The 12,917-nt window shown below is 37.0% G+C and overlaps 1 protein-coding gene across 2 annotated transcripts in view; it reads right to left on the bottom strand.

Annotated features, from left to right (window-relative positions):
• LOC108970179 overlaps positions 1 to 12,917 on the bottom strand; it is a 171,235-nt gene that overhangs the window by 95,987 nt on the left and 62,331 nt on the right. The window contains exon 1 of one of the 2 annotated variants that reach the window (XM_018935388.1): positions 8,804 to 8,881. The exons of the other annotated variant lie outside the window; for it this stretch is intronic. The gene's annotated coding sequence lies outside the window, so the exon portion shown is untranslated. Of the gene's footprint in view, positions 1 to 8,803; positions 8,882 to 12,917 lie in introns of those variants that run through there. 2 annotated transcript variants of the gene reach the window in all.

The following is a 12,917-nucleotide window of genomic DNA, read 5'->3' on the forward strand; positions in this document are numbered from 1 at the left end:
TTTTACAAGCGCATAAATATCTCTTTGTATATGATTCTTTGTGTGAGTGTGTATGTATACATTTGGAGTGGGCAATCGTTGGCAGTTAAACCACTTGCAAACATGCGCCGCGTTCGGCTATGGCTGAGCCAAAGGTATGTGTGCCGTTAGTATTTAGCAACAAAGCGAATTTTAGACAATGCTCGCAACATATGCGACCAAATGGCGTATGACAAAACAACAACAATTAAGAACAAATGTTAATGGTTTTGTTCGCCCGAACACTTTTACTATAAATGTTGCATGTATGAATTGATTGTCGTTTAACATCTGATAATAGACATGTTTGGAACAATTGGTAGCAGCATATTGGTGTGTTTGCTGAGTTATTTGACGGGAAGAAGGTCTTATTGGCATATAATTTTCTTATTTTGGTATTTCGTCATTGTCGTTGGAATCTGAAGAAATCTTTGCGACTTAAACGAATTATTTTTATGACATTAATAGCTAAACTTTCAAACTCTGTTATCAGAAGATGAATGTAATGGAAGGAAGAATCTGCTTTGAAGATAATTATCAAAAGCAAGAAATACTTTTTGTTCCACCGGAGCTAAAATAGCTTTTACAAATGAAAAATTTTTCCATACCAGAACTTGCTTTCGACTGTTTAGTTTGTATAAGAGCTATATGCTATAGTGGGCCGATCTGAATAATTTTTCCAAAGATTTTTTAGTTGCCTTGAAAAGTAATCCATGTGAATTTCATGAATACTATATGTTTTTTCAAATAAAAATATATTCTTCCACACAAAAGATTGTTTTGGATTGTTCGGTTCATATGCCAGCTATATGCTATAGTATTCTGATATGAGCTATTTCAACAAATGAGAAGCTTCTTGGGCAGCAAAGAAGATATGCAAACTCCCAGATTGATCAAAAATTAGGGGGATAGGTCGGGTATATACAGACAGACGAACATGGGAAAATTGACTCAGATCATCAAATCACCAAACTTTTCTATTGAGTGTTACAAACTTCGTGACGAACTCAATATACCTTGTACAGCATATATAAAGTTCACACAGGAACCATTTTCTCCAGAGGTGTAGCTCAGCGAAATTTTCCTGTCCTCCTGTTCAATAGGTTGGGTTTCGTAAATGACTCATCCAGACTGAGATCTGAATTGAATTTTTTGACTCGGCGAATAAGCTTCGTTGAACATTTTTGAAATATAATATCGGTACTGGTCGGTTTATTTGGTCGGACTTATGCTTTGTCTCTCCTAAATGTTGGTAACCTTTTCACTTGTTGCGAAATTTCGCATAATTAACTTATTTCAAAATTTTCATAATAGATCCTCGACTGGAAGAATTCTTGCATAATGTACCAGACAGTAATTACCCCGAATCTCTATCTTCCCTTAGAGTCTTAGTCAAAAAACGGCTACAAAGGATTTAAAATATCATAAAATAATAACAAATATTAGTAACGAATATATAACCACAAAACTGATAAAAAAATGTATTATAAAAGCGAACACTACTTAACTCAACTAAAGACATAACTCGAAATCAATTGCGACTCAAGTCAAATATTCACCAATAATTCTTTATTTCACAAAACCTAAATATGAACTAAATTTTTTCTACCTACGGAGTCCATTTTGATGGTTTTGTGGACCACTTTACAACATACATTTATCACGATTTCGATACTAAATATTTTCTTTTCAGTCTGAACCCGAAGCGTGAAAGCGAAGTCAAACTCTGTAGTTTGCTTATCGAAGACACCAACCATTTTTCGGATTATGTCTTGTGAGAAAAATTATTTTTTAGTTTTACCTCGTACTTTCGAAAGAGTTTATTCATTAAAAAAACATTGACCCATAGCTTCGAACTAACCGTCAAGTAATCTGAAATTGTTTATAAATTCTTAAATTATTCTTATACCATACTTCAACAATACCTTAAATTAAAACAAAATGCTGCTAAATATCGTCGAGACAGTTCCCTAAGATGCATTTTTATATCAACAGTACAACATTTTTTAATTAAAGTATTCCTTATGACCAAAATAGCAAACACATACCCAATACAATCAATAATTAGTATAGGCCGTAAATTATAGTATATACATACATACATATATATGTATGTATAATATACAGTTAAACGCACTAAATTGTCTCGACAATAAAGTTATGATGTTTTTAATTAAAAATCATTAAGACACATTCGGGGCACATAATTCTCCAGCCAAAAACAGAAAGCCACTTCGAAAGCATGAAAATGTTGAAAAAATATAGACACGAGCTAAAAATAAGCACCGCAACAAGAAAGCGGCGCATCGGCAAAACGTCAATAAATTATAAATAAGACGGAAAATTGTCAAAAAAATCGTGAGAAAACTCAGAAATTGGGAAAAGTTTTCCAAGCGCCCTAAAAAAAAAACAAAAAACACGTGAAATTCGTTAGTGTGTTGGTGTGTGATATTTATTTGTTGTTATGTGTTGGGCTAAAAAATTGTTCACATGCATGTGTGCGTTGTCATGTGTAAAGTTGCCAAGAATTCGTGTCAAGTGATTTATGCGATAAAAATTGCGTTACAAATTAGAAACAAAATAACCAAATAATATCGAAAGAACGTTTGTGCGGAGGTATGCATATGCATGTAAGTGTGAATGTGGATGTGTGAATGCGTTGACTGGCAATTGAAAATGGGACAAATTAAGACATAAGTGAAATTTAAGCGAAAATGAAAAGTGTCAAACCTCGTCTAGAGCGATGTGATGGCAGGACAAGGGTGGTGGGGTATTTGGCGGCAATAATGTTGATGTTCATAGATATGTGCTTAAGCGATAACAATATTTTAACAAATCGGTTAAATAATCTTTCGAAAATAATGACTGAATTGTTTGAAATAGGAGCTCCGAATAAGAGCTTTTATTTGATCACTAGTTAGATTGATATTCGTTTAATTTTTTACTTCAACAATTTAAGTTCAATTTCCCTTACGTTACTGTTGAGCGATCAACATATTCTTCGGATATTGAGATTATAAGGGACATTCAATAAATTTAATCGATACAACTGTGCACAGTAACAGTCGATGCTGAGTGTGGTTACTTTTGGGAGAAAGTAGATGAATATTACTCTGTTCACATTACAAAATACAGATGTCATCTCCCAACCGGCCGACTGTCGCTCCTTTGCTCGAATTAGATTTCATTCGTAGACTGCTGTCCTCTCAGTCAATATACCATCTTTTGATCTGCAAACTTCACCGGCACTACGTTTTTGACTAAAGTGAGATGCCTGACTTCTCACATGTTTCATACAGCTGCGCTGAGGATCACTATAACCTTAATCAGCGTTGGGAAAGATCTCTCCGAACTGCTCAATAGTCCGCCTCCCGAAAGTTATAACAACGAAACTAATTTGAACTGAGTTTAGTCTATTAGCTATTCCAGAGAATGCCTTCATGACGCCTTCAATGCTTAGAAATCGCGCTGGCAGAGTTGCATCGACGCAGTAAGAGCTTATTTTGAAAGTTTTTAAAGATCTGTAACGCTTGATTCAATTATTATTATTTTTTTTTTAAATCCACAAACAAAATCCACAGAAATAAGAACCGGATAATATGGGCTGGTAAGCTTGGATGCTTGAATGTTTTCCAAATTCTGCTCATAAGCTCTGAGCTTATTAAGAGCTGACTAATTTTTAGAAATACCATTTACGTCTACAATTCTCTTCCAGGACCTTAATTTGAAGTTAACGAGTTATCTTCACATAGAAAGATCAACGAAATTTCAGTACTTATTATGACTACTTTTGCGAAATCAGCTAATCATAATGATGTAAGTGAAAGCGACGTTATTCACACACACAGTACACAAGTAGTTTGCCTTAATTCGAGCTTACAATTCTAAACGTTAGCCGGCATCTCTAAATTATAACTGGTTGGTTTTCACTGTTAAATACATTGGCACTTTGTAGACTACTCACATCACACTTATCAATTTCCTCTTCACATAATTCGCTATAGCAGACGCCTTTGAGTGGCCATTGATTTGGAGTTGAAGTGTGAAACATAAATCTACTCGTATTAGAGCGAATTAGCGACCATTAAGGTGGACTGTGGTCAAGTGCAGTTAGCTGGCAACTGCACTGTACAATATTTTGTATGTACGTATATACATATGTCACCTTAAACTAAAGCCGAAACGAGAGTATATGAGGTGTTCACTCGTACATATGTAGAACTCATGCGCCTTGAAAGTGGACGCCGTTAGCGGATTAAATGACAGCTGTTGGCGGCGCGCGTCGCCGACTTGCGATAAATTTCCGGGCCAACACCTATAAATCAACAGCTCCACAATTGCTGAGATTAAGTGCGGTGCGGCAATGGGATGCAACCGCAGGTTCATACTTGCCACACACTATAACAATGTATGTATATGTGTGTGTGTTTAGCATGTAAGCGCGTGTGTTTATTATTACTATATGTGCACACCTCCATTTGGCCACATAAACGCTTAACTAAACACTATTGAGGGTCGTTTTTATTTGAGCTGCTTGCCAGTTATGAAGCCAATTGTGTTTGTGATGAGCATTCATGCGGCACTTTGTGGGGGACGCTCTGTATAATTTATGGCAATTTGACGTGCTACCAAAATTTATGTCACCCAACGTGGCCAAATCATAGGTAATAGCTGCTGATCATTCGGGCGTTGAGCAGTAATCAATTCGTCACTAATATCTTTTATTTAAAAGTGGCTGATAAAAGTGTTGTGTTTTTAGAATTTAGTACTTTAATAAGGGCTTTTTGTGAAAACTTGGTTTTTTGAAAAGAGTTTCCAAATAAGCTGCATTAATTAATCAGTTATAATTGTATTATTTCAGTGTCAGCAGAAAATATTAATTACCGAAAAGAGCCTGTTTCTTCCAAGAGTTTCAATTTCATTGACTGACAATTAATTAGCTTCGTCTATTCTGTCCAATTCAAAATAACTAAATCGCTCACATTCACTTCTACATGGCTTGACATAAAACAATGCGCGAAAGTTTATCCATCATCCGTTTCAACAGTAGACAAAATAAATTCTATGATAGCTCTGATCAAAGGGTCCCCTAACAAGAACCACATGATGTTGTAACGAAATAACACACTCAACTTTGCTGAAAATGGAGCATAGCAGATAATTGTGTGTCATTTATGATTTGAACAAGATGTCGGCCAAATTTCTACCATGGCTCCGTGTCTTTATGTCCAATCCTAAGCGACAATTCTCGCTAAAATGCACCGAAAGTTGTCTTCAAGCTCTTCGATCGTTGCCGGTTTGAAAAGAACCAATAAAGCGGCGATTTCTTATAAATTCTGTTAGAACTCTTTTCTTCATCTTGATTGGCGTAGTCACCACTTACGCGATTATAGCCKAGTTAACAACMGCGCGCCAGTCGTTTCTTCTTTTCGCTACGTGGCGCCAATTAGATATTCCAAGTGAAGACAGGTCCTTCTCCACTTGGTCCTTCCAACGGAGTGGAGGTCTTCCTCTTCCTCTGCTTCCCCCGGCGGGTACTGCGTCGAATACTTTCAGAGCTGGAGTGTTTTCGTCCATCCGGACAACATGACCTAGCCAGCGTAGCCGCTGTCTTTTAATTCGCTGAACTATGTCAATGTCATCGTATATCTCGTACAGCTCATCGGTCCATCGAATGCGATATTCGCCGTGGCCAACGCGCAAAGGACCATAAATCTTTCGCAGAACTTTTCTCTCGAAAACTCGCAACGTCGACTCATCCGTTGTTGACATCGTCCAAGCCTCTGCACCCCATATAGCAGGACGGGAATTATGAGTGACTTATAAAGTTTGGTTTTTGTTTGTCGAGAGAGGACTTTGTTTCTCAATTGCCTACTCAGTCCGAAGTAGCACCTGTTGGCAAGAGTTATCCTGCGTTGGATTTCTAGGCTGACATTGTTGGTGGTGTTTACGCTGGTTCTAAGATAGACGAAATTATCTACAACTTCAAAACTATGACTGTCAACAGTAACGTGAATTTGCGACGACTGTTTGTTTGATGACAGGAGATATTTCGTCTTGCCCTCGTTCACTGCCAGACCCATTTGTGTTGCTTCCTTGTCCAGTCTGGAGAAAGCAGAACTAACGGCGCGGGTGTTGAGGCCGATGATATTAAAAAGTTAGAACTGTTTTAGATCAAGAAAATGTTTCGCTGACGAGTGTTGAAAGTTCCAAAGACTAGTAGCTCAAAAAGATAGTTAAGATTAAGCTGGTATAAACTAAATAGTTCGGCCTTAAGAGTTTTCGAAAGAAAGGTTCTATGGAAGATTTATTTCCTTTGCGAATTGGTCACGTCGAATATCGCATTCGATGGAATGATAAGCAGTACGAGTTATTCGACGACATTGACATAGTTCAGCGAATTAAGGAACAGCAGCTACGTTGCCTAGATCATGTCGTCCCAATCGATAAAAATGCTCTAGCTCTGAAAGTACTCGTCGCAGTAAGTACACCGGGGGAAGCAGAGGAAAAGGTAGACCCCTCTACATTGGAGAGATAATAATACGCAAATTTTTAATAACCAATTTTGAAACTTCCAAAATGTATACAGATTTATTTTTGAAGTCATAGATCTTCAAAATTTCATAGCGATAATTTTCTCCAATATTCCGACAACAACAATTTTTACGAAACTGCTAATTAAAATCATAATTCCCATACGTTTCGTGTGCAAACATTACATGTTAAGTGGCATAGTATTTGTTTACGTAGCAAAAACTGCACAAAACCGGCACTCACACCAACACAGTACTGTAAATGCAACAACACCAACATGATAGACAACAATTAGCCAACAAATGTTTGCAGATGCTTGGCCATGCATTTACATTTTTGTGGTCGAGCGAAGAGGCGTGAGTGGAAGAGATCGGCGGAAGAGCGTAAACAAATAAACCGTTACATGCGCACACATACCTACACACTACAAACATATGCACCGGCAGTAATAGACAGACACTCAGTTTTATTTGTGAAAAACGGAAGCGTGAAAAAGCGATCACTTGTGGCAGGTCAACATGCCGAGGTCACTGAGCTCGTGTGTGGGTTGTGACTAACACACGTACACACGCATTCATATGCATACATAAACAAGACTCCTTCAATCAATAAACAAACCTGAAAATATGACAAACGCAAGCAAATCGTTTGTGAGGAAGCAAAGCGCATGAAACGAGCCAACTATAACAACAACAACAATAATAAATGCTGCACAAAAATAAAACTACCACGCTGAAAAAAACAATAAAAACCAAATATTAAATGAATAACTAAACGAGTGCAACGACTGCACAGCACGACCGAGCGCAAATCAGAGAGAGTGAGAGAGCGCGGTGCGCGGGTGATTGTGCGAGTGCGGTTGACGGCATAAAAACATTGATGGACGGGGTTACTGCACGCTCGGTTGCACACAAATTTAAATGCAACACATAGCCAATGAATATGAATGATGCGCCACACCGGCTGAGTGACACCAGGACTGTGCGACAGACCAAGGCTGCAACTGCGAGTGTCGCGCTGGCGATGAAGGCGGCAGTGGCGGTGTCAGTGGCGTCACCATAAGGTATGAGTGTTATGACAGCTCATGTCAAGCCAACAACTGCAGCACCTATTTACATGCGCCTGTGTGTSTTTGTGTGTGTGTGTGTGTGTGAGTTATCACGTATGTCACTCGGCATAAATATTTAGATACTTTGTGGCATTTTTAATTACGAGCGACACGTGAACATGTCACAGCGCTAACAAACCCAAAAGCCATGCAGAGAAAGGGCTGCGCACAGAGTCGGAAACTCGCTAATCAATTGGCCGTGACAAGAGTTGGACAAATAAGCGTGAAAGCATAACGAATTGTGAGCTTTAAAAAAATCATAGAGAAATGCATACATAACATTTATTATATATTTTATTAGGGTGAGCCCAAAAGCTGACATATCAAATTCACGCAGAGAAAAAAGCTCCTGCAAGGGACAAATGTTTAGCTAACTTTTAAAAACATACCCGGTGGCAGTCATGGTTTAAGGGATATACTCAGAGACCAGCTACGGTCCTTCGAGATACCAGATGGAGATAAGAGTAGCTTTTCCAATCTGGAAAGAGTGCACAAGACATGCTCCGTTATTTCCTCTTTGCTCATTTGCACATTTCCTGTAGCCACTAGACTGCGAAGAGTTTTTTTTTTTTTTTGTAATTTTCCCGACGTTCAGCCCGTACCAAGCTTAGTCATTCAGCTGTTCAGTAATGGTAGTCGCCCTAAGTCCAGTTAATCCCTCTGTTTTCCCTGCTTTGCCACTGTGGGAAGTATCAATAAAACATTTTTATAATTAAAATTTTCTCTGCACGTCTAATTTTGTTATGTATTCGATATGATAGCTCCTGCCTCACCCTGATATACACCTTCGCTATTTTTATTTCCACTTTTTGTTTTTGTCTCTGTCATCATAAAATATCTGTCTTTATTTCAGTTACTTAAAGGCTTAAATGGAAATATTTTTTATGCATTTTTTTATTGTTTATTAAAAGCACTAAAAGTTTTGAGTTGTATAAAGACGGAAATTAATATAAAATACTAGAAAAATATGAAACAATGCGCTTTATGTTGCATTAAATCTATAATAATTTCAGGGGCAGCTGTTTGTGAGTCAGTGATGCATATATGGAATTTTAATAGAAACTGAGGTATTAAGCTGCTGTTGTTTGATGCCAGGAATATAAATATATATTAAACTGGTATTTTATAGCTTCAGATACTTACATATATATATTGCCTTTTAGAGGCTAACACGAGTGTTTCTGGTGTGGAATTTAATTGTCAAAAGGAGGTTGAAGACACCTGAGCACAAGTTTGATGTACTTATACCAACAGTAAGCACAACTAAGCAGTCAGGGCTGTGTTCCCAGATCAGATATAAAATTCTTTAACATTTTGTATCAACGAACGACTTCAAGAGGTGTTCCTAAAGGAAAAAGAGGAAGGGAAGGAAAAACCATTCGTTATTCGGTCTTTCACTGATTTTATTAATTTTAGAATCTCTCTCGATCTCAGAAAAGTATTTCTGCTAAGCACTGTTAAGCCTTAAGTTTTCACAGCTCATATCCTTAATACTAGTTAAACTATTGTAATAGAGTCTAAAATAAATTTGTTCACTTTTCAACTTTCCACTAATTTTTATAGCGGTATGACAAGCGAACTTTTTATCCCGTTTTCATTAAAAATTCGTTAATTGACTTTTGGACAGAGGAATTAGATGATTGATTCAAGGATTGAGATCTGAACCAACTGATCTACAGTTGCTGCCTTCATTATTTTTGCGATTTCACTGATCTCTACCTGGACCAAAAGTTTGACCACGACAATTTGGACAGTGTGTTCTAGATAAGGATATGCGATGAATTGTGTGTGTGTGCAGTTTGTTTTAAAAAGACATTAATGAGAGCGATTTAATTAACCAAATTTTAGTACGATAAGTAGCTGATCGATTTTGTCTTAAATCAATTTACTCTTCCTGCTAATATATAATATGCAATTCATTTACAGTTAGTTCCTTAATTACCTGGAAAGTAATATCGTGAACAAAAAGGGTTTGAAAAATCAGCCTAAGCATTCAAAAATTTGAGATGTTTAAGTTGTTGGCACATTTTTTAGTTAAAGTAAGTAAATAAAGGCTCTTTGATAGAGACGGTTCCCTTCGTGTCTGTAACTCCTACGGATCAGATGCTCTATGGGCTAAAACAGCACTCGTTCTTAGGCTTCACTAATTAAATCTTATGCATATGTGAAGGAAAAAAAGAGAAAACGTTAACTTCGGTTGCACCATCGATGCATTTCTGTTGATAATTATGTGTTCAGTTTGTATGGAAACTATATGCTAAAGTACTCCGTTCTGAAGAATTTTTATGGAGATTATATTGTTACCTTATGCAGCAATTCATGCCAAATTTCGTGACGATACGACGTCAAATGCGAAACTTTTCCATACAAGCCCTTGATTCCGTTCGGCTTGCATGGCAGCTATATGCTATAGTGAGCCGATCCGAACAATTTCCTCTGATATTACATTGTTTCTATAAACAATAACTCATACCAAATTTTGTGAAGATATATCGTAAAATAAAGAAGTTTCCCACGCAAGCATTTAATTCAGATCATTCAGTTTGTATGGCAGCTATATACTATAGTAATCTGATCTAAACAATTTCTTCCTTGGAAAATAATGTTGCATTAGAAAATAGTCTATACCAAATTTCGTGAATATATCTTGTCAAATGTAAAAGTTTTCCATACAAGAACTTGATTGCGATCATTCAGTTTGTATGGCAGCTATAAGCTATAGTTAGCCGATATGAACAATTTTTTTGGAGATAACATTATTGTCTTGGAAAATAATCCATACCAAATTTCGTGAATATTGATTTAGAAAATAACCTGTGTTAACATTTGTGAAAATACATTGTGAAATGTGAACGGACTCTCAAGTGGATTGTTAGTGTCACCCTGGCTATCAAGAAAGTTATCTCTAGATAATAAAAGCATGTAAATTCAAAGTTAGGATAAGAAGGGGTGAAACTGTGGTTCAATGTTTAGAAACTGTGTCATAAATAAAGGTAAATGTTATAATGGAAAATTGGTAGCCATGTTTAGCATCAATTTCAAACAAAATCATTAGCGGAAAACGAGAGTCTTCATCTAAACTTCGATTCTACTCAATCTGACCGTACAAGGTAAGGAGTTATCTTATATAACTAAAATGAGCATCTTCGCTACGACCGCTTTATAATGAGTTTATAAGATTTTGGTGATGTTCCTTATACTATACACTTCCGTAGGTCTCTTTTAAATGATGCATATGTATATGTATGAGATGTATGATTTGTACAAGCTCAACGCCGCTGAAGATTTCAAGTTACGCTCGCTCTTTAAGGAGCCAGTAGCTGTATGATGCTTGCAAAGTCTTCAAATTTGCTTAAGTAGATTATTAAGAGCATATAAGTACAAACATGTGTAACTCTCGTTTGCATGGCTTTAAGTCATAGCAACGCTTCCTGTGTTTAGCCATCAATAGAACGGATGATGCTCAGATTAGTCCATGAAATTGTAGCTGTTGATCCCACCATCTGCCTCCAGCAGCCATGAGTCATTTTCGGAGCGCTGATAAAAACATTTACACACATACATGTATGTTTGAAGTATATATATATATATATATTTATATAACATGTAAATGTAGACATAACTTTGAGTTGCATGGGAATCGTTGCCGAAATTGTAGATTTGCAGGGTGAAGCATACGTCTTGGCAACGGATGTGCGTGATCGCTTTGGGCACATTGTGATATTTGCCTTTAGGATTATCACAGTGTCAGCGTTGTCTGATTTGGTAGCACGGGCGGCAATGTATAATTGTGCGCACACTTCATTGGTGTATATACATAAGTTGTTCTGATAGAGGGTGTTTCAACAATGAAGTGGTGTTTTGAATGTTATGAAGTTTGTTATGAAGTTTGACCAATTAAACTGCGGAATCCGTTCTAAATTTTAGTGATGGTTTTATATATTGATCAAGACCTGCCGCTTGTTTAATGAAGATTCCGGCTCTGCCAAATTTGAAATTAAATCCAAATTTGTTCAAGATCATATAAGGCGATTTGTTCTACATCTTGTAAGACCTCAATTTCGATCCACGAGTTCGAGTATGCCATCGAACAACTTACGACTAATAATTCGAAGAGAAGAATGCCAGTAGCTCCAGTATTTAATTTATTGGCAGTATGTGTAAACCACAGCAACGGTTTTCAACTTTTGAGGACAGGAGCTCTTTACAAATTCTTTTGACTCTTAGTAGTCACAGCTTGGCCATACCATCAATACTTCCGTATTGTCTGAAAGACCCTATATACAAATAAACAGTCTAAAGGAATTAGACCATATTCTATTTAAAACTTCCATATTGTTGGCAAAGACAATTAAAGGCGTTCGCAACTTTTTGGAACAGAGACTTCCAAAATGACGAGCAGATAAATGCAAATTAGCATAACTCGCTGATTTTCAAGGCCTCCAGAAAACGGAAAACTAGCCAAAAGTCGCATAACTGGCGGGAAAACTGTGTCACACGCACACATACATATATATATATATATGTATATACATACGTATACAATACATAAGAGCATTTTGGATTTCTTAATTTGCAACGATAGTCCACCGAGTTCCCAAACGCTTGGCAGTCGCCACGAATGGAGCAATATGTTTTGTCTTTTATGTGCCATTTGCTGCACTTTATGGCTGCCACACGTAATTTTTGTATAATTTCTGCTTTCATGCTACTTTTCCGCTACATGGGGCATGCAACACGCGTTCGCAATCAGTTGCAGTTTTAAGCATATTTCTTGGCATATTTTGTGCGCTCATAAATATGGCTGTGTGCGGTGTGCATACATGTGTGTGTGCGTGCATTGGATTTTAATTGCATGGAAGGGATTTTAAAGCAAATGAGTCCGCGTGTGCGGCACTGATGCACGCCAAGTCGGTCGTTGCGTGAATTCCGACACTTTGATCTCGTTCAGAAATTCACATAATAACAATATCTAATATATTTTATGCATAACTTTTGTTATAATAATTTAGAACACGCGCTTGGCACGGGAAGATCAAAGTTTTGTGGCGATTTAACTGCATTGTTGCTTTAATTTTTTCGCACCATCGCAGAGACTTGTTAATTTGAGGTTTGATATTATAAAGTTCTTTATCATTTTGTATCAACAAGTGACATCGATGGGAGTTTGTTTTTTGTAATAAGAAAAAAAAAAAAGGATGGGAAGGGAAAACAAACAATAACTCATGGAAATTGCTCGATATCTTTCAAAAACAAA

The sequence above is a fragment of the Bactrocera latifrons genome, unplaced genomic scaffold, assembly GCF_001853355.1.
Source record: "Bactrocera latifrons isolate USDA-ARS-PBARC rearing strain unplaced genomic scaffold, ASM185335v1 scaffold_29, whole genome shotgun sequence".
Lineage (NCBI taxonomy): Eukaryota > Metazoa > Arthropoda > Insecta > Diptera > Tephritidae > Bactrocera > Bactrocera latifrons.